Source organism: Megachile rotundata, chromosome 9 (assembly GCF_050947335.1).
Source record: "Megachile rotundata isolate GNS110a chromosome 9, iyMegRotu1, whole genome shotgun sequence".
Taxonomy (NCBI): domain Eukaryota; kingdom Metazoa; phylum Arthropoda; class Insecta; order Hymenoptera; family Megachilidae; genus Megachile; species Megachile rotundata.
The window spans coordinates 13502267-13530033 of record NC_134991.1 but is presented as its reverse complement, the minus strand read 5'-3'; the positions used below and the strand labels follow the sequence as shown (position 1 = coordinate 13530033).

The 27767-nt window shown below is 36.6% G+C and overlaps 1 protein-coding gene and 1 long non-coding RNA gene across 6 annotated transcripts in view; one reads left to right on the top strand and one right to left on the bottom strand.

Moving 5' to 3' along the window:
• Positions 1-27767, top strand: part of LOC143265137 (uncharacterized) — a 594179-nt gene that overhangs the window by 102323 nt on the left and 464089 nt on the right. The window lies entirely within an intron of this gene.
• The window catches only part of dpr12 (defective proboscis extension response 12), a 145900-nt gene that overhangs the window by 109526 nt on the left and 8607 nt on the right, over positions 1-27767 (bottom strand). Inside the window, exon 1 of one of the 4 annotated variants that reach the window (XM_003703743.3) lies at positions 1326-1530. The exons of the other annotated variants lie outside the window; for them this stretch is intronic. The gene's annotated coding sequence lies outside the window, so the exon portion shown is untranslated. Of the gene's footprint in view, positions 1-1325; positions 1531-27767 lie in introns of those variants that run through there. 4 annotated transcript variants of the gene reach the window in all.

Below are 27767 nucleotides of genomic sequence, written 5' to 3'. Positions count from 1 at the left end.
CGTGAACATCATGTGTGTGTGGCGAGTGTGCACATACTTCGCTGTAATTTAAAAGGAGGTCAATTTAACGTGAAAGAAAATTTGGGACGCCAAGCATTCATTTTCCGTTTAATATTTGTAAATCCTATGAATAATGAAGTATCCTTGATGCTAGTATCCAGTTTCTAAGTTATCTGATATTCCAAGCTAAAGCAACATTATGCGATGCTTGAGGAAGCAAGAGGGTAGACTGGATTACCGAAAACCTTTGAACGATCGAATTTATTATGTTCGTGTAGCAGACATATGTTTTAATAGCAACTTGGGGGAATACTCTAAATAGTTGATGAGAAATAATATCGACGGTAAATTGTTTTGAAATACAAAAATAAAAATTTGTCAAATTTACTAAGTTCTCTAAATTGATTGAATTTATAAAAATTCTGCTAATTCTCAAAATTCTCAAATTTCTCAAATTTGGAAATTTCCCGAATTCTCAAATTCCTCAAATTCTTAAGCTCCCCAAATCCCAAACCTCCCAAATTCCACTCACCCCAAATCCCAAGCCCCCCAAATTCCACTCACTCCAAATTCCAAACCCCCCCCAATTCCACTCACCCCAAATTCCAAACCCCCCAATTCCACTCACCCCAAATCCCAAATTCCCCAAATCCCAAATGCCCCAAATTCCAAACTCCCCAAATCCCAAACCCCCAAATTCCAAATTCTGCAAATTCTACTCACCCCAAATCCCAAGCCCCCCAAATTCCACTCACCCCAAATCCCAAATCCTCCCAAATTCCACTCACCCCAAATCCCAAGCCCCCCAAATTCCACTCACCCCAAATTCCAAATGTCCCAAATTCCACTCACCCCAAATCCCAAATTCCCCAAATCCCAAATGCCCCAAATTCCAAACTCCCCAAATCCCAAACCCCCAAATTCCAAATTCTGCAAATTCTACTCACCCCAAATCCCAAGCCCCTCAAATTCCACTCACCCCAAATCCCAAATCCTCCCAAATTCCACTCACCCCAAATCCCAAACTCCCCAAATCCCAAACTCCCAAATTCCACTCACCCCAAGTCCCGTATTCCCCAAATCCCAAATGCCCCAAATTCCAAACTCCCCAAATCCCAAACCCCCAATTTCCAAATTCTGCAAATTCTACTCACCCCAAATCCCAAGCCCCCCAAATTCCACTCACCCCAAATCTCAAATTCCCCAAATTTTCAAAATTCCCTAATTTCTCCAAGTCCTCAAAATTCTCCAAATCCTCCACACAGACATAATACCTCCTGCAACCATCGCATATCTATAATAGAAATATAGTATAATTGATTTACCTGATTTTGCTAAAAAATTATCCAAAATAAATCCTCCAAAGAGTGTCAAATCCCAAAACGTTGTTATCACCCGAATCGCATCACAAATTACCAGTGTTTTGACGAGGCAGTTAACGCGTTTCTAATTAGACATGAATGGTAGCACAACAGATAGAGTTTGCACGAAGGACGATGAATATATACTAGCAGAGCATAAATCAGTTGGCGTTGTCGACGCGTGTAACGCGTTCTAGGAACGAGAATATCACCACGTGCCAATGGTGTAGGTGTATCCGGTGAACTCTCTGCTACCACGAAGTAATCAGGTTTATCTCGTGGTTGCACACAGAGACAGATACTAGCTGGCGACCGCTAGCATGTTCTGTCGTTTTAGAAACGACAGTCCGTTCTGAAGTGCGGTGACACTACTACGCTTGTCGGCTCTTGATATTCAAATTTTAACTGAAACTAAACTGCGACCGAGCACCCGTCCAAATAAACACGTTCCTTTTTTTCGCGCCGGTACATATGGACACGAGGAGAGGACAATAAAAGTCAAAACTTGCGACTGTACAGTCACTTTAATTTGCTCTTTTCGTTTGTTTGTGGTTATGAACTTTCGAGCCTTTAAATTTTGCTTTATTTTTAATTTGTTTAGGATGACTGTGTTAGTGTCTTTTAATAAAACTTTTACATTTTTGAAATTACATTAATTTTGACATTTTTAAGCTTTGTTTAGTAGGAGGAGTATTTATGACTGTGTCAGTGTCTTTTAATAAAATTTTTAGATTTGTGAAATTACATTAACTTTGAAATTTTTAAGCTTTGTTTAGTAGGAGGAGTATTTATGACTGTGTTAGGGCATTTTAATAAAATTTTTAGATTTGTGAAATTACATTAACTTTGAAATTTTTAGGCTTTGTTTAGTAGGAGGAGTATTTATGACTGTGTCAGTGTCTTAATAAAATTTTTACATTTTGGAAATTACATTAAGTTTGAAATTTTTAAGCTTTCTTTAGTAGAAGGAGTATTTATGACTGAGTCAGTGCCTTTTAATAGAAATTTTTACATTTTTGAAATTTCATTAATTTTTACATTTTTAAGCTTTGTTTAATACGATGAGAAAATATGACTATGTCAGTGCATTTTAATAAAAATTTTTACATTTTTGAAGTTCATTAATTTTGACATTTATAAGCTTTGTTTAATACGATGAGAGAATATGACTATGTCAGTGCATTTTAATAAAAATTTTTACATTTTTGAAGTTCATTAATTTTGACATTTTTAAGCTTTGTTTAGTAGGAGGAGTATTTATGATTATGTCAGTGCATTTTAATAAAATTTTTACATTTTTTAAATTACATTAATTTTGACATTTTTAAGTTTTGTTTAATATAAGAAATATTTATGATTCTGTCAATGCATTTTAATAAAAATTTTTACATTTATGAAATTTCATTAGTTTTGACATTTTTAAGCTTTGCTTAATGAATGAGTATTTATAACTATGTCAATGCATTTTAATAAAAATTTGTACATTTTTGAAGTTCATTAATTTTAACATTTTTAAGCTTTGCTTAATGAATGAGTATTTATGACAGTCTCAGTGCCTTTAATAAAAATTGCAAACAAAAAGTGCATTTTAATAAAAACTTTTAAATTACTAGAATTTTATTAATTTTGGAATTTTCTTGAATTTTTCGAGTTCATAAATGCTGGAGTTTCTTATAGATTGCATGGTCAACTGATTTATGAATATATTCAACGTCGCGTATTGTACGATCGTTGATGACGGTCACCGTTGTTATTCTTTCCTTTTTCTGATCGAACTGTCAAGTGTCACCAACTTCCTCGTAGATTAATCAAAATCGTGGAGAATAATTGTAGTTCGTGATTCATGGTCTTTTAGAATATGTACTTTGCCGCGGTGATTGACGCGGTGAAAATGAACACGTGTAGCAAGATTTATTGATAGTCTAATTATTAACACGCTCGCCGTCAAAACATTGGTTATTAATAGTATCGAGTTGTTTATTTTCTGATTTTGCTACTTTATCTATGCGAAATTATACTGCTTAATTATACTTCTTTTACTGGTTAGTAATGTTGGAAGAAAGAATTGGAAAATCTGAACATTTCGAGGTTTAAATTTTCAAGGTTCAAATCTTCCAGGTTTAAATTTTCAAGGTTCAAATTTTCAAGGTTCAAATCTTCAAGGTTTAAATTTTCAAGGTTCAAAGCTTCAAGGTTCGATTCTTCACAGTTCAAATCTTCAAAGTTCAAACCTTCAAGGTTCGAATCTTCAAGGTTCAAATTTTCAAGGTTCAAAGCTTCAAGGTTCAGATCTTCAAGGTTCAAAGCTGCAAGGTTCAAATCTTCAAGGTTCAAATTTTCAAGGTTCAAAGCTTCAAGGTTCAAATCTTCAAGGTTCAAATTTTCAAGGTTCAAATTTTCAAGGTTCAAAGCTTCAAGGTTCAAATCTTCAAGGTTCAAAGCTGCAAGGTTCAAATCTTCAAGGTTCAAATTTTCAAGGTTCAAAGCTTCAAGGTTCAAATCTTCAAGGTTCAAAGCTTCAAGGTTCAAATTTTCAAGGTTCAAAGCTTCAAGGTTCAAAGCTGCAAGGTTCAAATCTTCAAGTTTCAAGTCTTCAAAGTTCAAACCTTCAAGGTTCAAACCTTCAAGGTTCAAATCTTCAATTTTCAAATCTTCAAGTTTGAAATCTTCAAGTTTCAAATCTTCAAGTTTCAAATCTTCAAAGTTCAAACCTTCAAGGTTCAAATCTTAACGACTTGAAAATCTGAAAAATTGTACATCCAAAATTTGTTAAATCTGCAAACCTGCAGATTTAAAATCTAAAAATTTGCAAAATTGTACACCTCCACCTTTCTCACAATAATAAAAGATATCTCAAATATCGGCGTTTCCGAAAATATTTTGAGATATGATTAAATGTGTATGGTCAATTTACCTCGTTTTATTAAGATAGGAATGCAATTCTTTCCCCGTCATTTTCTGTTATTAATTATTCCATTACACGGCTTTTCTCCGAAGTTCCAAGCGTGACCAACTTCTCCGTATATTAATCAAAGTCGCGAAGAACAATTTTAAGTTGACATGTTCCGAATAGTTTATGATTCACGGTACTTTCGAATAAGTACCTTAACACGTTAAATACTAATTATTATGGATACGGAAAGTTAATTTTACGAATTTAAACTTTCGAATCGCAACCTAATACCGTTACGATAGATACCGGTGCTTTTTCCTTTCTGTTATTAATAATTCCATTACACTGCTTCTTTTCTCGACTTTCGAGCGTGACCAACTTCTTCGTAGATTAATCAAAGTCCCGGCGAATAATTTTAGGTCACTTCGGAATACCTTGCAAGATATTTTATTATACATATAGCGCTCTGAATTCGTAACACTGAAAATTGCACGGAAATGTCATTTTTCCAAATAGAAAACCCTCGTTAACGTTCTTCATTAAAAATTATTAAATTTCAATGATAAAAAACAGTGATCGACGGCAAGATAGCATTTGTGTCACATTTTAAGCCGAAATGAAAAACAGATTATTTTATAATTATCGAATCTTTCGCAATTAGCTAATTGTTCAAAAATTGCTTTAAACTCTGCATTAAATTCTAGCGTATTAAAACTTTAAACATGGAAAACTTGGCAAGATTTGATGGCATAAAATAGCGTTTACTTCAAACGACGCATAAACGTTTTATGAACATTTTGAATATGAAATGACTGTTTACTTACGAAGAACGAGAGTCTCGCAGATGACTATCGACTATTTTGAAGCGATATTTATAAAATTGACTGTTAATTATGTTACGTAAATATCTTGCGGAGAAACTTTATTCTCGAGTACTCTTACGAGTTTGCAAGATCAACAGCACAGTTTTGACGAGTATAAAGGTTGCCAGGCGAAAGCGTTCAGCGATACTGTTTCAGCAAAGCGATTAAAAAACGCTTTAGCAGTGATATAATTCGTCGATGGAGTAAAATGAATTAAAAGGAAAATCCGCACGGCTGAAATCCGCCCTCTTTTCGTCCTTTTATCAAAATCAATGGCGCACCCTTAATTTCTTGCGCATACCCATGATTCAACTTGTCTCTTGAAATTCGGTGAAAATTGAACGTTCAATCTGCAGCATTAATTTCGTCGTTTAGAGTTTGAGAAGAATCCGCAATCGCAATTACCGCTGATAATCGCTGAAACGTGCTTTGATTTTATAGAATTTTTCGCGTTCATCATCGCGGCGGGTGATTAACGACAAATCACCGGAGATTTTATGAAACCGTCGAATTAAGCGCTTTCAGCGTAACAGACAGGTGACAGAGATGACCCGAGATATCCCTCGAAAATACAAAAAGAGAGTATTCCGTGGGACTTCCTTTCGGATCGATGTTTCGTTAAACAACGTTGAAACAAACGGAAATAATCGAAATTCCCTCGGAATCAATTAACGTTCAATTTTAGCGAACGTTAATCGAGTGGATCGATCGACGAATAATGAGCGTTATTAAACAATCTTCTCGAGTTCGCTTCTCAAGTAGATCGCGTTCCGTTCATTAACGGATTACCCGGTTTCGCTTCCCTATTAAATTTTAACGTACACGAGAAATGCGGGAAGAAAGATTCAACGACACACTGAAACGCGATTATACGTGCTTGATTGTTGTCTGATGTATTAAATTGTCTTCATGTATTAAACGCTCGGAGAATTATTAACCCTCGAGCTTTCATCGATATGGAGATTGGAAGACTGGATCACTATTTTACCACTGTACGTTGACTTCATAATTATCATGATACTCATCATTACTATATTAGGTGATTTCATACAAGAACATGTGGCACTCAGAAAGTGAAAGTTTGCGGAAAAGTTAAAGTTTATTGTGCGCTCCGATACATAGAGATGTTAATATTTGTCACTGTCGTTAATTTCACACGTAGTTTACTACAGGATTAGAACTCCAATTTGTCAGAATAAAAATATTAACACCTAGACTCACACATAATTGTAGGATTGAAACTGCGTTTGTTATAATTGAGATAAAGTCAATAAACGTTTCGCGTGGTCGAACGTCAGAGCGCCACTCAGGGACTGTTCAAGATGGCGGACTGTGTTCCCTAACCTCTTACCGTATTTTGAAGAGTCTCACTCGTGACTCGCATCTCCAATGTGACAAATGTAGTTTCAATTATAACTTGCATAATCAAAGATCAACATTTTAATTTTGAGTTAAACTGTTTGTCTGTTGAACACTATAGCTATGAATGAATTTGGACACATCTGGCAAATAAATTATACAGCAAAGTTACTGAGTTACAAGATTACAAGAGTTGTCCACAAAAATAGTTTATCATATCGTGTTTCATTAAATTTGATCTCATTCAATATTGAGATTGAGAGAATGTTGCAAAGTGAAAGATACAAAAGTGTTTAGAGCAATTCGATCATAGGAACAAATGAATGGTTAAGAAGTCGTGTAGCGATCGGTTCTTTCGCAACCGATCGAACGATCGACCCAGATCGAAATAATAACAGGACGGCTAACGAGGGCCCGGCTTTTCCCTCGTTTTCCTTTCCTTTACAGGGATGCCTTTCACGCCGTCCAGAACGTGACGGGCTTCCCTAACGCCTTTTTGGCCGGCTTCGATGCTCCCTGGCAAACTGCTTTTCCCTTTCCTGGCCATAGGAAGCCAACCCCTCCTCCATCTTCTTCTCAGCAACCCACCTTTTTCTCTTCCCTTCCATTTTCTCTTTCTTCGTCGCTTTTGAATTGGGTCGAGTGCATTTTGTACGATCCCAGAAAGCCGTGCGATAAGTCCAGGGAGGCTACTGTCTCTCTCTCTCTTTCTGTCTCGCGTGTTTCGCCTCCATTTCGTTACATTTGTATGGGGGGCCGAGGATGAGCAAGATCCAAGCTCCTTGTCGGTCGCACGATTATTTCCAATGTATATTCCGTCACGTGGCATTGCCGTTTGTATTCTTCTTTGCCCCGTGAAATTGCTGGTAGGGTCGTGCCGTGAACGCCGGACCACGGAACTTGTTTAACGTCGTTAGTTTTGCGAAACGATTCCCGTGCATGTAACCACTGTTTCGAGTTAAACGATTCCAATTACGTACACTTCGGATCAGGTAAGGAGGCGAGGGTTTAGACAGTGTACTGTCGGAATATTTTGGTATCAGAGGTGCAACGTGAGTAGCGTTGCATTTTGGGGAGGAGATAAGGTTAGAAATTGAATCTTTGCGGTTTTGGAGATTTTAGGGATTTTGGGGATTTTGGGAATTTTGGGGATTTTAGAGATATTGGAGATTGGAGGATTTAGGGGATTTGGGGCATTTTAGGGATTTTAGAGAAATTGGAGATTTTGGAAATTTTGGAGATTGGAGGATTTAGGGGATTTGGGGGATTTTGGGGATTTTAGAGATATTGGAGATTTTGGGGATTTTAGAGATATTGGAGATTTTGGGAATTTTTGGGGATTTTAGAGATATTGAAGATTTTGGGGATTTTAAAGATATTGGAGATTTTGGGAATTTTGGAGATTTGGGGGATTTAGGGGATTTGGAGGATTTTGGGGATTTTAGAGATATTGGAGATTTTGGGAATTTTGGGATTTGGAGGATTTGGGGATTTTAGAGATATTGGAGATTTTGGGGATTTTTGAGATTTGGGGGATTTGGGGGATTTTAGAGATATTTGAGATTTTGGGGATTTTGGAGATTTGGAGGATTTGGGGGATTTTGAGGATCTTGAAATTTTGGGTTTTTGGAAATTTAAAGATTTGAGATTTGGGGATTTTTGATATTTGACATTTGTGGAATTATAGAATATTGGATATTTGAGACTTCCAAGACTTGGGAGATTTTTGCAACTTTGAAATTTTGGGGCGTTTAAAATTTAGTTCCTTGACATTTTGGAATTTGAGAATTTGGAGATCTGAGAATTTTGGTATTAAAAAATTTAAAATTAAAGCTGAAATGTAGCTTTAGAACTTCGTGAAATGCACTCCATAAATCCAGTAATTGGAAATTTCTGAGGTAGCCTACTTCTCATGATATTCTTAGTCTAAGCACGTTCCTAGTACCTAATCCTGTTAGGTTAGGGGAATGTATATCGACTGCTTTATCAATATCCACCTACCGTAATGTTAAACTAATGTTAGTGCTTAATATCTTCAGACACAATCGTGATTAAATGATTATCTAATATGCACACCAAATTAAAAATTATCTTATTGCTATTATAAAGATTACATTATTGTAGTATCAAAATTATACAAATTACATTATTGTATTATCAAAATTATACAAATTACATTATTATGTTATTAAAATCATAAAAATTGAGTTATCATATCATCAATATTATAAAAATTATATTATTATATCATGAAAATTATCAACTTCAAATTATTATATTTTTAAAATCATAAAAATTCAATTATTATATTATCAAAGTCATGAAAATTAAGTTATCCCACCGTCAATATTATAAAAATTATATTACTCCATCATAAAAATTATAGAACTCGAATGCTGACATTTTCAAAATCACAAAATGAAACTACATTTCTACAAAAATGACAAAAAATGAAATGTCTATGTACATTATCAAACAACAAGTATCACAAGAGACTTAATAACTGATCTCGTAGATGCAGAGTACAATTACGTTAATGAATTTAATCTTAAAAAAGATAATCTCTACACAGAACATTATCTAGATTCGCTGTTCCAGTAACTGGTATTAAATTCCACACCTGTAATACTCCAACCAGATTATCTATTCGTTTTACAGTATCAAAGATGTCGTACACGTTGCTATTGTGCAACAGATTTTGCATAAAATTCTTCAAATATCATTTTCCTTTTGTTACGCAGTCGCAAAAGTTATCTCTGTTAATAGTCTGCGATGTTAAAGGCGAGGTTAACTCGAGCTCTCTGAAGCCCTTCTTTCTGTTTAAGACAATAAGTAAAAGCCGATCACAAACTGTCGTCGATCACAGGTTAACTGAAAGGTAAATCTCCCTGAGGCATTTTCAATATGTTCTTTCGTTCTCGAACATTTATGTTAGTATTAAACAAAAGTTCTTTTCGTTTCTTCCTTACTGGTGCTTTGGTTGAAGACGTAATTGATTTTGTATGTTGTTTATATTTATTAAATATTTGATTGAATTAAAATTTTTGTCAAGAGAAATGTATGTGTGTTTATGTAATTTTAAATTGAAAATAAATAACAGAAATGGGTAGAGAATTTTATCTACTCATTTTCAACTTAATTTTTTATCTTAACATCAATGTACATTTGAAGAAAATGCGAATAATTTTTATAACTTGAAGCATGAAATTTTAGAATGATTGGAAATTGATGTAATCTGAAGTACAAAAATAATAATTGAAAACTGATCTAATCTGAGACATAAAAATAATCTAGAAATGATCTGGTCTGAAATATAAAAGAGATCTAAAAGAGATCCGTTATAAAACAAAAGTAATCTGAAACTAACCTGAACTCAGAAATAATGTAAAACCAATATGATCAGAAAAGTAAAAATAATCTAACTGATCTTCAAAACGATGTAAAATTAATATGATCCGAAACGCGAAAACAATCCAACTATGATCCAAATAATAATCTAATCTAATAATCTAAAAAAGATCCAAAATTAAATAATAAAGTACCTACCCCAACTCCTACAAAACAACTATTCTTGAAAGTTCACAAAGACAAAAAAGACGAAAAAACACGTTAATTAGTAGAACCGAGGTAAGGAGGCCAGTAGATTCAGCATATATGAGAATTTCAAAAAATGAGTTAAACTTAAACAAAGCTTGACAGAACAGTCAACTCGCATCACTCTGTTTTCGTACGTTCTAATTATTCCTTCCTTTAAACAGATGTCTTCATAATTATTCCAGTTTGCCAGATACGTTCATTAACGAGCACTCGTATCTCGAAAATGAAACGGATTTCTATATTCTAGTCTAGCCAGTCATCAGCTACTCGGAATTGCTAAGTGTACGATTCTCAATTATCAGGTGTATACCTAAGACTGCGCAAACGGTTGTGAATGAGAATGAGCTGTGGATGCAATAATAACTTGTTATGTATAATTTCGAGTGACTCGAACTGGCTTCCAATCGGTTAAATGCAGTGGATACGATATAAGAGGGAAAGTGGTGATACTTTGGTATTTGGGGAATTTGGGGATTTTGGGGGATTTAGGGAATTTGGGATTTGGGGTGAGTGGAATTTGGGGGGTTTGGGATTTGGGAAATTTGGGATTTGGGGGGTTTGGGATTTGGGGTGAGTGGAATTTGGAGGGTTTGGGATTTGGGGGGTTTGGGATTTGGGGAATTTGGGATTTGGGGAGTTTGGGATTTGGGGTGAGTGGAATTTGGGGGGTTTGGAGTTTGGGGTGAGTGGAATTTGGGGGGTTTGGAGTTTGGGGTGAGTGGAATTTGGGGGGTTTGGGATTTGGGGAATTTGGGATTTGGGGTGAGTGGAATTTGGGGGGTTTGGGATTTGGGGAATTTAGGATTTGGGGTGAGTGGAATTTGGGGGGTTTGGGATTTGGGGGGTTTGGGATTTCGGGTGTTTTGGATTTGGGGAAATTGGGATTTGGGGTGAGTGGAATTTGGGGGGTTTGGGAATTGGGGAATTTAGGATTTGGGGTGAGTGGAATTTGGGGGGTTTGGGATTTGGGGTGTTTTGGATTTGGGGAAATTGGGATTTGGGGTGAGTGGAATTTGGGGGGTTTGGAGTTTGGGGTGAGTGGAATTTGGGGGGTTTGGAGTTTGGGGTGAGTGGAATTTGGGGGGTTTGGGATTTGGGGAATTTGGGATTTGGGGTGAGTGGAATTTGGGGGGTTTGGGATTTGGGGAATTTAGGATTTGGGGTGAGTGGAATTTGGGGGGTTTGGGATTTGGGGGGTTTGGGATTTCGGGTGTTTTGGATTTGGGGAAATTGGGATTTGGGGTGAGTGGAATTTGGGGGGTTTGGGAATTGGGGAATTTAGGATTTGGGGTGAGTGGAATTTGGGGGGTTTGGGATTTGGGGTGAGTGGAATTTGGGGGGTTTGGAGTTTGGGGTGAGTGGAATTTGGGGGGTTTGGGATTTGGGGTGTTTTGGATTTGGGGAAATTGGGATTTGGGGTGAGTGGAATTTGGGGGGTTTGGGATTTGGGGAATTTAGGATTTGGGGTGAGTGGAATTTGGGGGGTTTGGGATGTGGGGGGTTTGGGATTTGGGGTGTTTTGGATTTGGGGAAATTGGGATTTGGGGTGAGTGGAATTTGGGGGGTTTGGGATTTGGGGAATTTAGGATTTGGGGTGAGTGAAATTTGGGGGGTTTGGGATTTGGGGTGAGTGGAATTTGGGGGGTTTGGAGTTTGGGGTGAGTGGAATTTGGGGGGTTTGGGATTTGGGGTGTTTTGGATTTGGGGTGTTTTGGATTTGGGGAAATTGGGATTTGGGGTGAGTGGAATTTGGGGGGTTTGGGATTTGGGGAATTTAGGATTTGGGGTGAGTGGAATTTGGGGGGTTTGGGATGTGGGGGGTTTGGGATTTGGGGTGTTTTGGATTTGGGGAAATTGGGATTTGGGGTGAGTGGAATTTGGGGGGTTTGGGAATTGGGGAATTTAGGATTTGGGGTGAGTGGAATTTGGGGGGTTTGGGATTTGGAGTGTTTTGGATTTGGGGTGAGTGGAATTTGGGGAATTTGGAATTTGGGGGGTTTGGAATTTGGGGTATTTGGGATTTGGGGAATTGGAGAATTAGAGGATTTGGAGAATTAAAGAATTGAAAAATTGAAAACTTGAAAAATTGAAAAATTGAAAAATCGAAAAATTGAAAAATTGAAAAATTGAAAAATTGAAAAATTGAAAAATTGAAAAATTGAAAAATTGAAAACTTGAAAACTTGAAAACTTGAAAACTTGAAAACTTGAAAACTTGAAAAATTCTAAAATTTAGTATAACACCGTACAGACACCAGCAATTATCCGGTATAATAATAAACAAAACACGTCCCTCTCCACGGATATCATTATACCGGAACACAACTCTTAGTAGACGGTATTAAAAATGAACACGCATTCGAAGCTCCCTCGCGTCTATAACGAGAGAGAAGCGAACGAATTATTACAGGAAGTTGTGTGTTTTAAAACCGTTCCGCTCTCGTTAAGAAGTCCGCTATTATAAGGAAAAGTTTCAACAGCGGACACCGAAACACCGGTTCACTTATGAATTCACGACGAAAGATAACTTAAAGAGGGAGACTCGTAAGGTGGAAAGAAACGAAAGAGCAGGGGATAAAATATTTAGGGGTGCGGCATCTTAGGCGTAAGATACGAGATTTAAAGTTTTACGTGACACTTTCAGAAAAGCTTGCCCGCAGGCTGCTTCTATCTACGGATGCCTGTTTTGCGATAGGAATACTTCTTCTGTTAGCGGCAAAAGTCTATGGTTAACCTTTTCTACATCCATCTTCGTCTACAAGTTTCATAATGTTCAGCTTGATAATCTTGAAGCTGCGATAATTTATTTACTGTCGTATCAGGATATTTTCGAATTCTCAAGTCTCAAAATTGTTTAATTTTTTAGATCTCCAAATTTCCAAATCCTCAAATTCTAAAATTCTCCAACTCCACATTCTTCAATTTGCAAATTTGCAAATCGAAACTCTAGAATTTCAAAATAGTTAGCTAAACAACTTTCCAAATTCTAAGTGACTAATACATAACATGTGTCTTGATAATATCTTCAGCAGAAACTTAAAGATGTAGAAAGCAACGAATATTAACTTATTTACTGCGAGTTTAATGTTCACAGTTTAACTCGTTAATAAACAGCGAGTCTCAAGATGCATCCCCGCACTGTGAACTCGGATATAAATTATACAAACACATCGAGTAAATTATTATGCTCAAACAAAGACTTCCATATTTTATAACTTTAACAGATAGAACAGTCATGCAATAATAATAAATTTCAATAAATTAGTTGTATAAATACAGTAATATATTTAATAAGAAATTTCAATAAATTAGTTGTATAAATACAGTAATATATTTAATAATAAATTTCAATAAATTAGTTGTATAAATACAGTACTATATTTAATAAATAATTTCAAATTAGATAGTTGAGTTTTAACAGGAAATTTTGATAAAATAACTCGATAAATTTAAATAGAAATTTGTACTAATTAAAATAGAAGTAAAAAAATAACATCAGAAGTTAAGGACATTGAGGTTAGCCATCTTGGCTACGTCATGAGAACCTAACACCTTATCTTTCTCCCAGAAATCCTTTTATTATTGAGACCGGAAGTTTCGATCCCGATTCGCAATAATGATCCGCAGCAAGGATGGGCAATTCGTGGCCCTAGGCCTTGGCATCTTTAGGTTGCCCTGGAGCTAAAGAGTAGTGTTCCAGGGCGATGATTTTAGAAGCCATTAGCTGGAATACGGAGCAATCCATCTACGTGTCAATTTCGTTTCCATTCTTTCCTAAATTTTATTATGCAAAAGAGTCTGTATCAAATAAGGACTTTTTATTTTGAATAACTAGATTCAAATTTATAAAATTAAAGAATTGAAGTTCAATTTAGATTATCAAATGGAAAATGAGACTTCAATTTCATTTCCTGAACTGAACACCTAAATTTCAATTTAATTTATTAAGTGGAAGAATTGAAGTTCTATTTCAATTATAAAATTGGAGAATTGAAATTCAATTCAAATCATCAAATGGAAAGTGAGACTTCAATTTTATTTCTCGAATTGAACACCTAAATTTCAATTTAATTTATGAAATGAAAGCACTGAAATTCTATTTCTATTATAAAATAGAAGAATTGAAGTTCAATTCAAATTATCAAATGGAAAAAGAGATTGCAATTACATTTCTCGAATTGATCACCTAAATTTCAATTTAATTTATTAAGTGAAAGCATTGAAATTCTATTTCAATTATAAGATAGGAGAATTGAAATTCAATTCAAATTATCAAATGGAAAATGAGACTTCAATTTCATTTCCTGAACTGAACACCTAAATTTCAATTTAATTTATTAAGTGGAAGAATTGAAGTTCTATTTCAATTGTAAAATTGATAAATTGAAATTCAATTCAAATTATCAAATGGAAAGTGAGATTTCAATTTCATTTCTCGAACTGAACACCTAAATATCAATTTAATTTATTAAATGAAAGCACTGAAATTCTTTGTCAATTATAAAATTGAAGAATTGAAATTCAATTTAAATTATCAAGTGGAAAATGAGATTTCAATTTCATTTCCTGAACTGAACACCTATATATCAATTTCATTTGTTAAGTGGAAGAATTGAAGTTCCATTTCAATTATAAAACTGGAGAATTGAAATTCAGTCCAAATCATCAAATGGAAAATGCGACTTCAATTTCATTTCTCGAATTGATGACCTAAATATCAATTTCATTTATTAAGTGGAAAAATTGAAGTTGTATTTCAATTAAAAAATAAAAGTACAAGAAGCCGAATTTGCCTTCTCGAATTAAAGAAATCAATCGGGTTAAACATACGACCCAAGTACCGCATACGTGTATACGTGTATATCGAAGGTAAATCTAGGTTAAGGTATCATTACCTATCGTGCAGGTCTTAGGTATCATTACCCTGCATTGTTTTTTGCATCCACTTTAATTTAAAAGAAATTTCCCCAACAAAGCATGTTCGCGTAACAACCACCTTAATGACCCGATAAAACAGTAATTAGTGAATGTTAATGTCGAAACCACCGAATTAATTTGCGCGCCTAACACTTGCACGTGTCACGAAAATAAAAATGTTATCACTCGTTACAGAGTGGTTGGCCGCGTCACGCTCGAAAGTTTTAACGTTTGGTCGTTCGATGAAGAGGCACTCTTAATTTCGTGCAATTAACCAACGATATCGCGGGAAAATCGATGTAACGAATGCACCGGGCTGGTTCGAGGCTCGAAAACTACGTCGTCCATACTGTTTCGAACTGGGTTATCCACCGACGAAAAGTGTTTCGGGCTTTTTTTTTTCGAGCCGCGTTACCTCGTAAGGTGGTTCGAAACTGTGCCACAGTCGGCAATAAAGCAAGACTCTTGATTACGCCGGGTTAACGGAACGTCCCTCGACGCTGAAGAACCACGAAGAAATTGAGGAAGCTCGCGGCCTTTTATCCTAACCAAACAGTATTTGATATTCGGAAATCGTGATTGCGAGCGCCAGACGGATACTCCAGATTGAAGGAGATAGATTGGGATGGGTTTACTTGGCGGAGATTAGAAGTTTTCGAATTTATGAATTATGCGATTTGGGGAAGGTTTGGGGAATTTGAGATGCTGGGAGTTTAAGAATTTGGGAATTTGGGGAATTTAGGGAATTTAGGGAATTTGGGAATTTGGGGAATTTGGGATTTGGGAATTTGGGAATTTGGGAATTTGGGAATTTGGGAATCTAGGAATTTGGGGAATTTGGGAATCTGGGGAATTTGGGATTTGGGGAATTTGAGATTTGGGGAATTTGGGACTTGGGGAATTTGGGATTTGGGGTGAGTGGAATTTGGGAAATTTGGGACTTGGGGAATTTGGGATTTGGGGTGAGTGGAATTTGGGAAATTTGGGACTTGGGGAATTTGGGATTTGGGGTGAATGGAATTTGGGGGGTTTGAGATTTGGGGAATTTGGGATTTGGGGTGAGTGGAATTTGGGGGGTTTGAGATTTGGGGAATTTGGGATTTGGGGTGAGTGGAATTTGGGAAATTTGGAATTTGGGGGGTTTGGGATTTGGGGAATTTGGGACTTGGGGAATTTGGGATTTGGGGTGAGTGGAATTTGGGAAATTTGGGACTTGGGGAATTTGGGATTTGGGGTGAGTGGAATTTGGGAAATTTGGGACTTGGGGAATTTGGGATTTGGGGTGAATGGAATTTGGGGGGTTTGAGATTTGGGGAATTTGGGATTTGGGGTGAGTGGAATTTGGGAAATTTGGAATTTGGGGGGTTTGGGATTTGGGGAGTTTGGGATTTGGGGTGAATGGAATTTGGGGGGTTTGAGATTTGGGGAATTTGGAATTTAGGGTGAGTGGAATTTGGGAAATTTGGAATTTGGGGAATTAGGGACTTGGGGAATTTGGGATTTGGGGTGAGTGGAATTTGGGGGGTTTGAGATTTGGGAAATTGGTGACTTGGGAACTTGGGGAATTTGGGAAATTTACGATTCGATATTTTGAGGATTTGGGAATTTAAGAATTTGAAAATTTGAGCATTTAATGATCAGAAGATACACGAATTTGCCGATTAAAAAATTTGAGAATTTGGAAATTGAGGAATTCAGGAATGTCTTAAATAATTTCGTATTTATCATAAACCCGGAAGTTTTAACTTAAGCTTTAAATTTGTGAAATTTTGCATTTGAAAATATAAGAAACTTCAATGCTTGGGAATTCGGAAACTTGAAAATATGGAAATGCTGGTAGACATGTTACGAGACATGTTTCCTCTCAACTCTAGTTGCGAAATGGAGTTCCTACTACTCTAGTAAGCCGGAGTGTTCGTAAATGCATTTCCCTCATCGCGGAGGGAGAGAAAGAAGTTCAATAATAAAAGAATTTGAAAATTTCCTGATATTATAAAACTACTTATATTTAAATTTACTAACAAGTACTCATATACACATTACACATTACACAGGGTAATTAAAAAAACTCCTAAATTTAAAATTATACTCTCCAATTTTAAATTTCTCTCGCATAATAAAATTACTTGTATTACAAATTATTCACAAACTTCTAAATACCAAATGCTTTCAAACTTCCAAATGCAACCTCAGAAAAATAGAAATTAAAACCCTCTTCAATTTCCCAAAAGATACCATAAAAATCCAAGTAAGAGATATGGAATCGACACTCCACAACAGTAGTCGTGATTGAGGGGGTAAGAAAGGGAGGGTCAACGAGGACGAGAATAAATGCAGACGGCAGAAATAACAGAATGAGGAGGAGGAAAAAGTGAAGACGGGGTTGGAAGTGGGGTATAAAACGGGGAACAATGTTACCCCGAGCGATAAACTCTAGCGGAGCGATCCTCGGGGAAATAAAGTTCTGGAATGACTATGAAGAAGAGTCTAAGCTTCAGCTCGGTCTTCGTGGTCGCGGTCGTGGTCGTCGTCTCTTGCTTGACCCCTGACGAATCGCTCCTGGAAACGTCTTTACTCTTTTGTTATATTTTTCACCTCACCGTGTGACTAAGAGTGGACCTCTCGTTCCACGCTTGTATTTCGGGACAATGCAACGACCTCTTCATTCCCTTTCTTGTTTCCATTTTGCGTCGCTACCCTTAACCTTGAATTTACTATTTGCCTCGAGATTCGTCTGACAGTTCGTCTGACACTTTATTGTTCCTCTGGGACGTTTAGGGAACGGAATTTAAACATTTCTGTGAAGTGATATTCAAATGTTGATAGTCGGAGAATGAGGAACAGTCAACAAGGTTGTTTTTTCAGTGAAATGAAAATTAGAATTCTTTCATGGTAACATTTTGATTCAAAGAATATCTAGTTTGATTAAAAAATCAACCATTCTTTTTTCATTTAGGATAATGGAAAAGAGAGGAAGACTCTAGCTATGATTAAACAGTTTGAACACCTAAACTGCATGTGACTGTCACAACCATCAATGTATTAATTATGGAACATATCATTGATAGACTACATATGTGTAATGTGAAATGAAAATTAGAATTCTTTCATGGTAAAATTTTGATTCAAAGAATATCTAGTTTGATTAAAAAATCAACCATTCTTTTTTCATTTAGGATAATGGAAAAGAGAGGAAGAATCTAGCTATGACTAAACAGTTTGAACACCTTAACTGCATGTGACTGTCACAACCATCAATGTATTAATTATGGAACATATCACTGATAGACTACATATGTCTAATGTGAAATGAGTTGTACAACAAGTCACCAAGAGTACCTTTGCAGTGATCGTCTGCGACAACAAACTCTCAGGTGAAACGTTTATCTGCGCAGGTTTAGATGTCAGGTAAAATATGTTTCCATGTGAACAACTTTATGTCGAGTTCACTGGAGGGCTGCACATTCCGCGTTATGACAAACGCACAAAGAATATAGTTTATCAAAGAGCTCAGTTGCAGGTTATTCAACGAGACTTCAAGAATTAATTGGCTGTGAACCACATGTTTAGACAAGTCTTCGCCACTAAAAATAAATTTGATGAGCTGTAAGTGACGCAAAGAGTGCGTCAGACTCCTCAAAGTAGTTAAAACTGTGTAAAAATGTGTCGTCGAAAGTATCATCAAAGTGTAGCTTAAAATAATGAACATTCCGCGTTTGATCCGATTGTTAACAGTTTCGATAGTACTCGAAAGCATTCGTCGAAAAAGTGGGCATTTTTCAATCGTCCAAAAGCGGAAGGTCCGTCAAGTTGATCTATTAGCAAGATCGTAGCAAGAACCTCGTTAGGTTCAGTGACACGTATAACGTTCAGCAGCCCGTAGGTTCGTTTCGAGCCATCGGAGCCAGCAGTTATCGAGCTCTCGAACACCCTTTGACCTTTGCGCAGAGTCGAATCTCGAAGTCGGGCACAGCCGGTAGAAACACGATTTGTCCGGTTGCTTTCATAGCCCGTTGATTCTCGGTGTAAGGAAATCGACGACTACTACCAATTTCGATCTCTTGGAGAGGGTGCGAAGGAGGGTGGGGTCATATGTGACATCCACGTATATTTTCGCTTGATTACCTGTTAAAGTTATAATACGGATTTAATCAATAAGCGTGACAGGCTGTCGAGGGAGCCATTTTGTGATCTTTGAAGGGCTTCTAATTTAGAGATTTACTAGTTTATGGAGTTGTGAAGGTACAAAGTTAGAAAGTTACAAATTTACAAGTTTTCAAATCATCATATTTCCAAATTGCAAAATTTGCAAGTGTCCTCGAATTTGCATATGTGCAATTCTTCATATTTCCAAATGTGAATATTTCTAAATTGGCAAATTTCCAAATCATCATGTTCCTGCATTACCAACTTCCCAAATTTCCAAATCACAAATTTTCAAACTTTGCAATTCTCCAAATTTTCAAATCACCATACCCTACACTTCCACCTTTGCAATTTCTTGAATCCTCCAAATATATCCCATCCCTTGAATCTCCCATATGTCCCAAAACTACCCAGGGTCAAAACTACCCGTTATAACTACTCAGGGTCAAAAAACCTCTATAAGTCTTACCATAAAAAAACATGGAAATTTATTTCGCGTCGAACAGGTACGCGTAATGCCTTCAGCACAAAGAGCAGCCGTAGTAGGTACATGTACTGCGTGCTCACTGCTGCCGGTGTCGGGGGCCACGCACGCTGTATATATGGCCGGTAATTACCGCTCATTAAATTAATACCGGGCATTATGCACCGAAGAGAAATCGACTGCCTCCCTTTTTCCTGTATTTCGCGGCCGAAACTAGGAACGTGACTTATTGCGACGCGGCTTCCTGTAACTTTGCTCGTTTGTCAGCAAAAATTCGACCATTATTCCCGGCTATAGGGAACCGCGGTACGCCCGCGATCCTTTTAGTGATTAGCTTTTGCCGGAACACGATTCCGGCGTGCTGGTTGCTGTGTCCTGATCGGGGCAAGATTTTCGCCCGGACATGACAAACTTCGGATTTAATGAGCCTGCTGATAATATTATTGGGCAAGTTTTCTTTTACCCTTAAATTTTCACTTTTTATATTCTGCTTGTTATCTGGGCTGAATAAGTGTTACTGCGCTTTTTGCAGTCTAGGAATTCGACGATAAACTTCAAATTCTCCGAGATCCAAAATTCCTCTAAATCCCAAATTCCCCAGATTGCAATTTTCCGAGTTCTAAATTTCTCTAGATATAAATTTCCCAAGATCCCAAATTACCTAGATTTCAAACTCCCTGGATCCCCAATTCCCTATACCGCCGATTCCCTAGAGTCCAAATTTCCTAGATTCCAATTTCTCCCGATTCTACATTCCCTGGATTCCAATTTCTCTCGATTCCAAATTCCCTAGATTCAAAATTTCGTAGATCCCAATTTCTCTGGATTCCAAATTCCATAGATCCCAATTTCTCTCGATTCCAAATTCCCTAGATTCCAATTTCTCCCGATTCCACATTCCCTAGATCCCAATTTCTCTCGATTCCAAATTCCCTAGATTCCAATTTCCCTTAGTCCCAATATCCCCAGGTCCCAATTTCCCTAGATCCCAACTTAAAAAGTTCCAAATTCCTCAGATCCCAATGTCCCTAGATCCTAACTTAAAAAATTCCAAATTCCTCAGATCCCAATTTCCCTAGTTCCCAACTTGAAAAGTTCCAAATTCCTCAGATCCCAATGTCCCTAGATCCTAACTTAAAAAATTCCAAATTCCTCAGATCCCAATTTCCCTAGATCCCAACTTAAAAAATTCCAAATTCCCTAGATCCAAACTTAAAAAGTTCCAAATTTCTCAGATCCCAATTTTCCTAGATTCCAACTTAAAAAATTCCAAATTCCCTAGTTCCCAGTTTCCCTAGATCCCAACCTAAAAAATTCCAAATTCCCTAGATCCCATTAATCCAAGCTTCTAAACCCCCAAATCATCAAATTCCCTCAGATTCTAGTTTTACAAGTTCCCTAACTTCTCTAGATCCCAAAATTCCAAATTTCCAAAATTCTAATTTCCCTCGATTCCAAATTCCCAAATTTTCAAACCCTTAAACCTTAAAATTTCGAAATCCACAAAGAACGTTTTTAACTACATAACCGAGTAATATGTTCGCAATAAAGTAGCTCGTATTATTTATTCATCTGAAAGACTGAGGACGGTAAATTGTAAGAGAGGAAGTGTCGTTGCAATTCAGAACAAAGATAATTAGCTCCTTTCAAGTTACAGTCGCAGTTATTGTTGGCCATACAGTAAAAAGTTCTTTCATCCTTCGTATCAAGCTGTCGTGACTCGGACTTTTTATTACGTTTTCATTTTTATCGTCCGCAAGAATGTGTGACAAAACGAAGAACATTCTCTCCCCCGATTCAACATTAACCTCTCATCAGTTGACAGCTCGAAGTAGAAGTTACGACAATTATATATCTTTTTCGAGATTTCTCAAGGAAACTTGTACAGAGATCTAATCCTCCGATGTGCACCTAACAGATATCGAAAATAAAGTGTGTCTTTTTAGCTTTCAATTCGTCGTAACAGGACAGGGAACTTGCACTCGTTACGTGGCTAAAAACGTCCTTTTAATTCCAATTGTTCCGTTAATTGAAACGGTGAAAATGAACCGCCATTCATCGACGCAAATAAAGTTGTTCTCGTTTTAAACGTTTTCAAATGGCACTTTCTATTCGACGCGGTTCACACGGAGCAATTACACCGCGGCACCAGGAAAATTGTGGAATTTCATAAACAAAACGCGTTCGAACGAATATTGTTCCAACTTCACGTTCGAAAGTAGGCGGTTATGTATGTTTACCGGTTCGCTCTTAAATAACCAGAAAGGAAGGCGACGCTCCGAGATAGGATCTCGAACAAAATGGAGGAACGGGCGGGAAGAAAGAGAATAGAAAAACGCGCGAACGTGTAATGGAAACGAAACGAAAAGGTTGCTAGAGATCTTAGAGGGATAAAACTCACGGAGAGCTTTATCGATTTAGGTTCTTCAAGGTGAGATCGTTAAAAACTTCCTGATGGGAGTCATGCTCTTTTGTAACGGCTGATGATTCCGAGGCATCGATAACCAGACAGGGTTATCGGAGAATCTTTCGGATGCTACGCCGGATATCAAACTCATCAAGAATCGGCTGTGGTTGCAGGTATTGAGATCGGGAATCTCCGCGTCATTTTTCTTCGGATTTTAGAAAGAGATTGATGGAAAATTTGACGATTTCAGGATCATGGGAGGTTGGGGTAAAAGGCGATGGGTGGTAACGCTAGTCACACATTTTTCATAATTTATTACTTTCAGTGTTGTTTTTAATTTTCGTTGTACTTCAGAATTTTTAGAATTTTCAAGTATCTGGATTCTTAAAATTGGAACATGTTAAATACATATATTTCTTAACTTTAATTTTTCATGTGTAAGTTATCGGATTGTGAGTTATGAGAAATTCTAATTCAAATTTTCCAGATTCCAAATTTCCCAAATCCCAGATTCCTCCAATTCCAAATTCCCTAAATCCAAAATTCTCCAAATCCCAGATTCCCTAATTCCAAATCCCCCAATTCCAAATTCTCACAATTCCAAATTCCCCTAATTCCAAATTTCTCAAATCCCAGATTCCCCAAATTCCAAATTCCCCAATTCCAAATTCCCCCAAATTCAAATTCTCCCAATTCCAAATTTCCCAAATTCCAAATTTTCCAAATCCTACATTCCCCAAATCCCAAATTCCCCCAATTCCAAATTCCCCCAATTCCAAATTCTCCCAATTCCAAATTCTCCAAATCCCAAATTCCTCCAATTCCAAATTCCCCAATTCCAAATTCCCCCAATTCCAAGTTCTCCCAATTCCAAATTCCCCCAATTCCAAATTCCCCAAATTCCAAATTCCCCCAATTCCAAATTCCCCCAATTCCAAATTCCCCAAATCCCAGATTCCCCAAATCCTAAATTCCCCCTATTCCAAATTTCCCCAATTCCAAATTCTCCCAATTCCAAATTCCCCCAATTGCAAATTCCCCCAATTCCAAATTCCCCAAATCCCAGATTCCCCAAATTCCAAATTCCCCAAATTCCAAATTCCCCAAATTCCAAATTCCCCCAATTCCAAATTCCCCAAATCCCAGATTCCCCAAATCCTAAATTCCCCCTATTCCAAATTTCCCCAATTCCAAATTCTCCCAATTCCAAATTCCCCCAATTGCAAATTCCCCCAATTCCAAATTCCCCCAATTCCAAATTCCCCAAATCCCAGATTCCCCAATTCCAAATTCCCCCAATTCCGAATTCTCCCAATTCCAAATTCTCCAAATTCCAAATTCCCCAAATCTCAAACCCCCCCAATTCCAAATTCTCCTAATTCCAAATTCCCCAATTCCAAATTCCCCAAATCCCAAATTCCCCAAATTCCCTAAGTTCCCTAAATTCCCATAATTCCTCTAATTCCCCAAATTTTCCCTCAATGACCTCTGACAGTCGTAGACAGCGAACGTTGGAAATTTTCTAAGAGCTGCATAGTTCAGTACAAGTAGTATATATAAACGATAAGGAAGACAGACGATGAACGATAAAACGTCGGATGACTCTTGTGGCAACGGCTTGCCTGGAGTCTGATCGTTATTAATGAGCAAAGTGTGTCGTTACAGGCTTATTATCCGAGCCGTTCTAATTAAATTGGATTAGTGCAATGAAGCGTATCATGAAATTCTCGGTTAATGGTCTCACGCAGGCGACGTTGCGCCCTTCGTTGTTATCCTCCGATGTCATTGCCGTGCAACATTCCTGGCCGTCAGAATTCTGATAAATTTCATTATACTTGCGAGGCCTGTGACAAATGTGATTCATTGTCTGTAGTCTACGTTGTAGATTCTACGGTAATGATGGGTGGGGGCTGCTCGGAAGATTATGGTCAATTGGGTACATGACGCAGCTGCGCGGTATTGGGGACTTAGGGGATTTGTAGATTTGTCAATTTTTATTTTTGGTAAATTTGGTTAGTCGGTAATTTGGTAATTTGTTAATTTGATGAAAGAGGAGAAGTGCGACTCTCAGAATATTCGTTGGTAATTTAATAGTTCAATTGAAGTTCAGTATTCGTGACGTACCAGAATATGTTTGCAATTAATAAATTGGATTTGACGATGCAATGGATAGAGAAAAGGAGAACGACGGTACATACCTCAGCAGATTGTAAAATTGAAGAATTGAAGAATTGAAAACATGAAAATTTGTAAACTTGAAATCTTGAAAACTTGAAGACTTGAAAACTTGAAAACCTGGAAACTTGAAAACTTGAAAACTTGAAAACTTGAAAACTTGAAAGATTGGAACCTTGAAACATTGAAAACTTGAAAGATTGGAAACATGAAAGATTGGAAATATGAAAGATTGGAAACTTGAAAGATTGGAAACTTGAAAAATTGAAAATTTGAAAAATTGTGAGCTTGAAAAATTGAAAACTTGAAAAATTGAAAAATTGAAAACTTGAAGAATTGAAAAATTGAAAACATGAAAACTTGTAAACTTGAAAACCTGGAAACTTGAAAACCTGGAAACTTGAAAACCTGGAAACTTGAAAACTTGAAAACTTGAAAACTTGAAGAATTGAAAAATTGAAAACATGAAAACTTGTAAACTTGAAAACCTTGAAACTTGAAAACTTAAAAAATTGAAAACTTGAATAATTGAAAAATTGAAAACTTGAAGAATTGAGAAATTAAAAAAGTAATAGATATTAAAGTAGAGCATGTGAAAAATTGTTGGAGGTCCAAATTTAGAAGATCGAACCCTGCTTACATCAAATCAGGGTCAACCCCGTAATAATTAACCCTTTCTACATCAAGGGTGATTATAGTCTCCAGCTATTTAGTGTTGCGTTTGTACTAGGGGTGACTATAGTCATCCACTATTAGATGGTTACATGTAGGTCTGATTATAGTCATCGATTAAGCGCTCCTGTTTACCATGGGTAACCATAGTCAGTATCGATCATCTGTATATTAAATAGTGATCAACAAAGAAAAGTGAAATAAAATGTGTACTGCAAAATAAACTTGATAAAGTGTGATTTATACTGCGACCTATAAATAACGAATCAATAGAATTATGTAGGTACGTTTTTGATCGAATATTGCTTTGTAATGGAAGGATTAATAAGTCGCAAATTTCTGGGGACTGAATATTTTTTCTGGAATTCACAGCATCGAAATAAACATGAAGTAAATCGAAGCAAACTAATAAATTTCAGAACCAGGTCACACTCTTGGATATGAAGAATGGTAACATAAAATGGTAGAACGTCATAAATATACGTCTTAAAATGTATTGTACAGTGATGAAGTAGAACAATGTCACCGATATATCAAAACACGGAGAAATTATATCTTTCCTACAAATAGAAGGGAGTACTATCCTAAAATACCTGTGGCTATTTTATATATAAAATCTAAGACTATCACAACTATAGTCTTAAGAGACTACTTTCAAAAATCCTTAATTCTTCAATTTTCAGACCTCCACATTTATTCATTACAAATATATCTTAAAATCTAAAAGCCTAACAAACGTATAAAACACGAAAGTTAGAATTCTCGAACCGCACCATTAACAGTATCAACAATCTTCCACTTCTACATCCACATTCACAATGCAACACGAAACGTAAGAGCCTGCTATTCATGATTTTCCCATCTGATCATAATAATTCAGTCAACCGCAATTCCTACTTAGCGCCAACGTTTGATGTTCTCATTTCGTTCGGCGAACCGACAAGTTTCTGATTATCAACGTTGTACTACAGTTAGCGAAACAAGTCGGAACATCTTTTGTTTGAGATCTTTTGTTGTTCTCGGAAGCATAAAGTTTCGTAAAAGTTAGCAGAGTGTCAGGATACGATCTTCATCCCGGCCAGCTAACTCAACGTATTTTCTTGTTAACTAGGTAACAATACCTTCGGGTTACTCGCGAGTTAATACACGCAGGTGTTTATTTAACTCTGTAACGAGCCCAACCATCCTGAGGATGTTACTTAAACAGCGCAACTGCCAATGATATGCTTCGTTCCCTTCTTTATTTTCACCTTGTTATCGTTTTTAATATATATTAACTAAGTACTACAATGGACTCTTAAATGCAGAAGAAAAATGTATAACATTACGAATAAGGATTTAAAAATATATGGGGTTGAAATTTATAAATCAAGGATTCGATGAACTTATCTCTTTCTGCCGAAACAGTAGAATATTAAAATATTATAAATTTTGAACGAAGTTAAAATAATTGAAGACCAAGAATTTATACTTTAAATAAAACTTCATGAGTTTTTATTGTAGAAAAAAATTTATTAGGATAAATTTGTTATTTTATAAATGTTTGTTAAGTAATTACTGTGATATGTGGTAATTCTGATTTAACGAATTGTGATACAATGCATTGATATTCATTGTAAGGAGATATAACGCGTGGTGATGTAACGAGCGGCGATTTAACAGGTGGAAATTCAGCACATGGTGATATAATGCGTGGTAATATAGTGCGAGGTAATTTAACGTGTGACGGTCTAATGCGTGGTTGTATAACGCGTAGTAATTCAACATGTGGCGATATAACGAATGGTGATATAACACGTGGCACTCTAACGCGTAGTAAGATAATACTTGGCGATATAACGCGTGGAACTCTAACGCGTAGTAGTTCAATATTTGGCGATATAACGCGTGGAATTTTAACGCGTAGTAATTCAATATTTGGCGATATAACGCGTGGAACTCTAACGCATAGTAATTCAATATTTGGCAATATAACGCGTGGAACTCTAACGAGTAGTAATGCAATATTTGGCGATATAACGCGTGGCACTCTAACGCGTAATAGTTCGATATTTGGCGATATAACGCGTGGAACTCTAACGCGTAGTAATTCAATATGTGGTGATATAACGCGTGGAATTCTAACGCGTAGTAATTCAATATTTGGCGATATAACGCGTGGAATTCTAACGCGTAGTAAATCAATATTTGGCAATATAACGCGTGGCGTTCTAACGCGTAGTAAATCAATATTTGGCAATATAACGCGTGGCGTTCTAACGCGCAGTAATTTAATATTTGGCGATATAACGCGTGGCATTCTAACGCGCAGTAATTTAATATTTGGCGATATAACGCGTGGAACTCTAACGCATAGTAATTCAATATTTGGCGATATAACGCGTGGCATTCTAACGCGCAGTAATTCAATATTTGGCGATATAACGCGTGGCACTCTAACGCGTAGTAATTTAACACGTGGTGATATAACGCGTAGTAATTTAATACGTGGTGATATAACAAGAGGCGATATAACGCGTGGCACTCTAACGCATAGTAGTCTAACGCTAAACAATCAAACAGGTAGCGATCGAACATATAGCCATACAACACGTGGCGATGTAACACGGAGTAATCCACCACGCAATCTTCCTTTGCGAATCACCAAAGGTAAATTAAGATCTACCACATATCAATCCAACGATAACCTATAAAACACGCGAATATAACAGGTCTCCATTATCCACATTTAAAAAACACGAGAAAATGGTGGACAAATAAATTTATTCACAGCAATCGCGATAATCTCGTCGATGAAAATTACGAGTTAAAAACGTCGAAACAGTTTCTGAAGGGATTGAAATTGATGACGGTCAGCTATTATAACAATGGAAACGACGAATAAGAGCGACGAG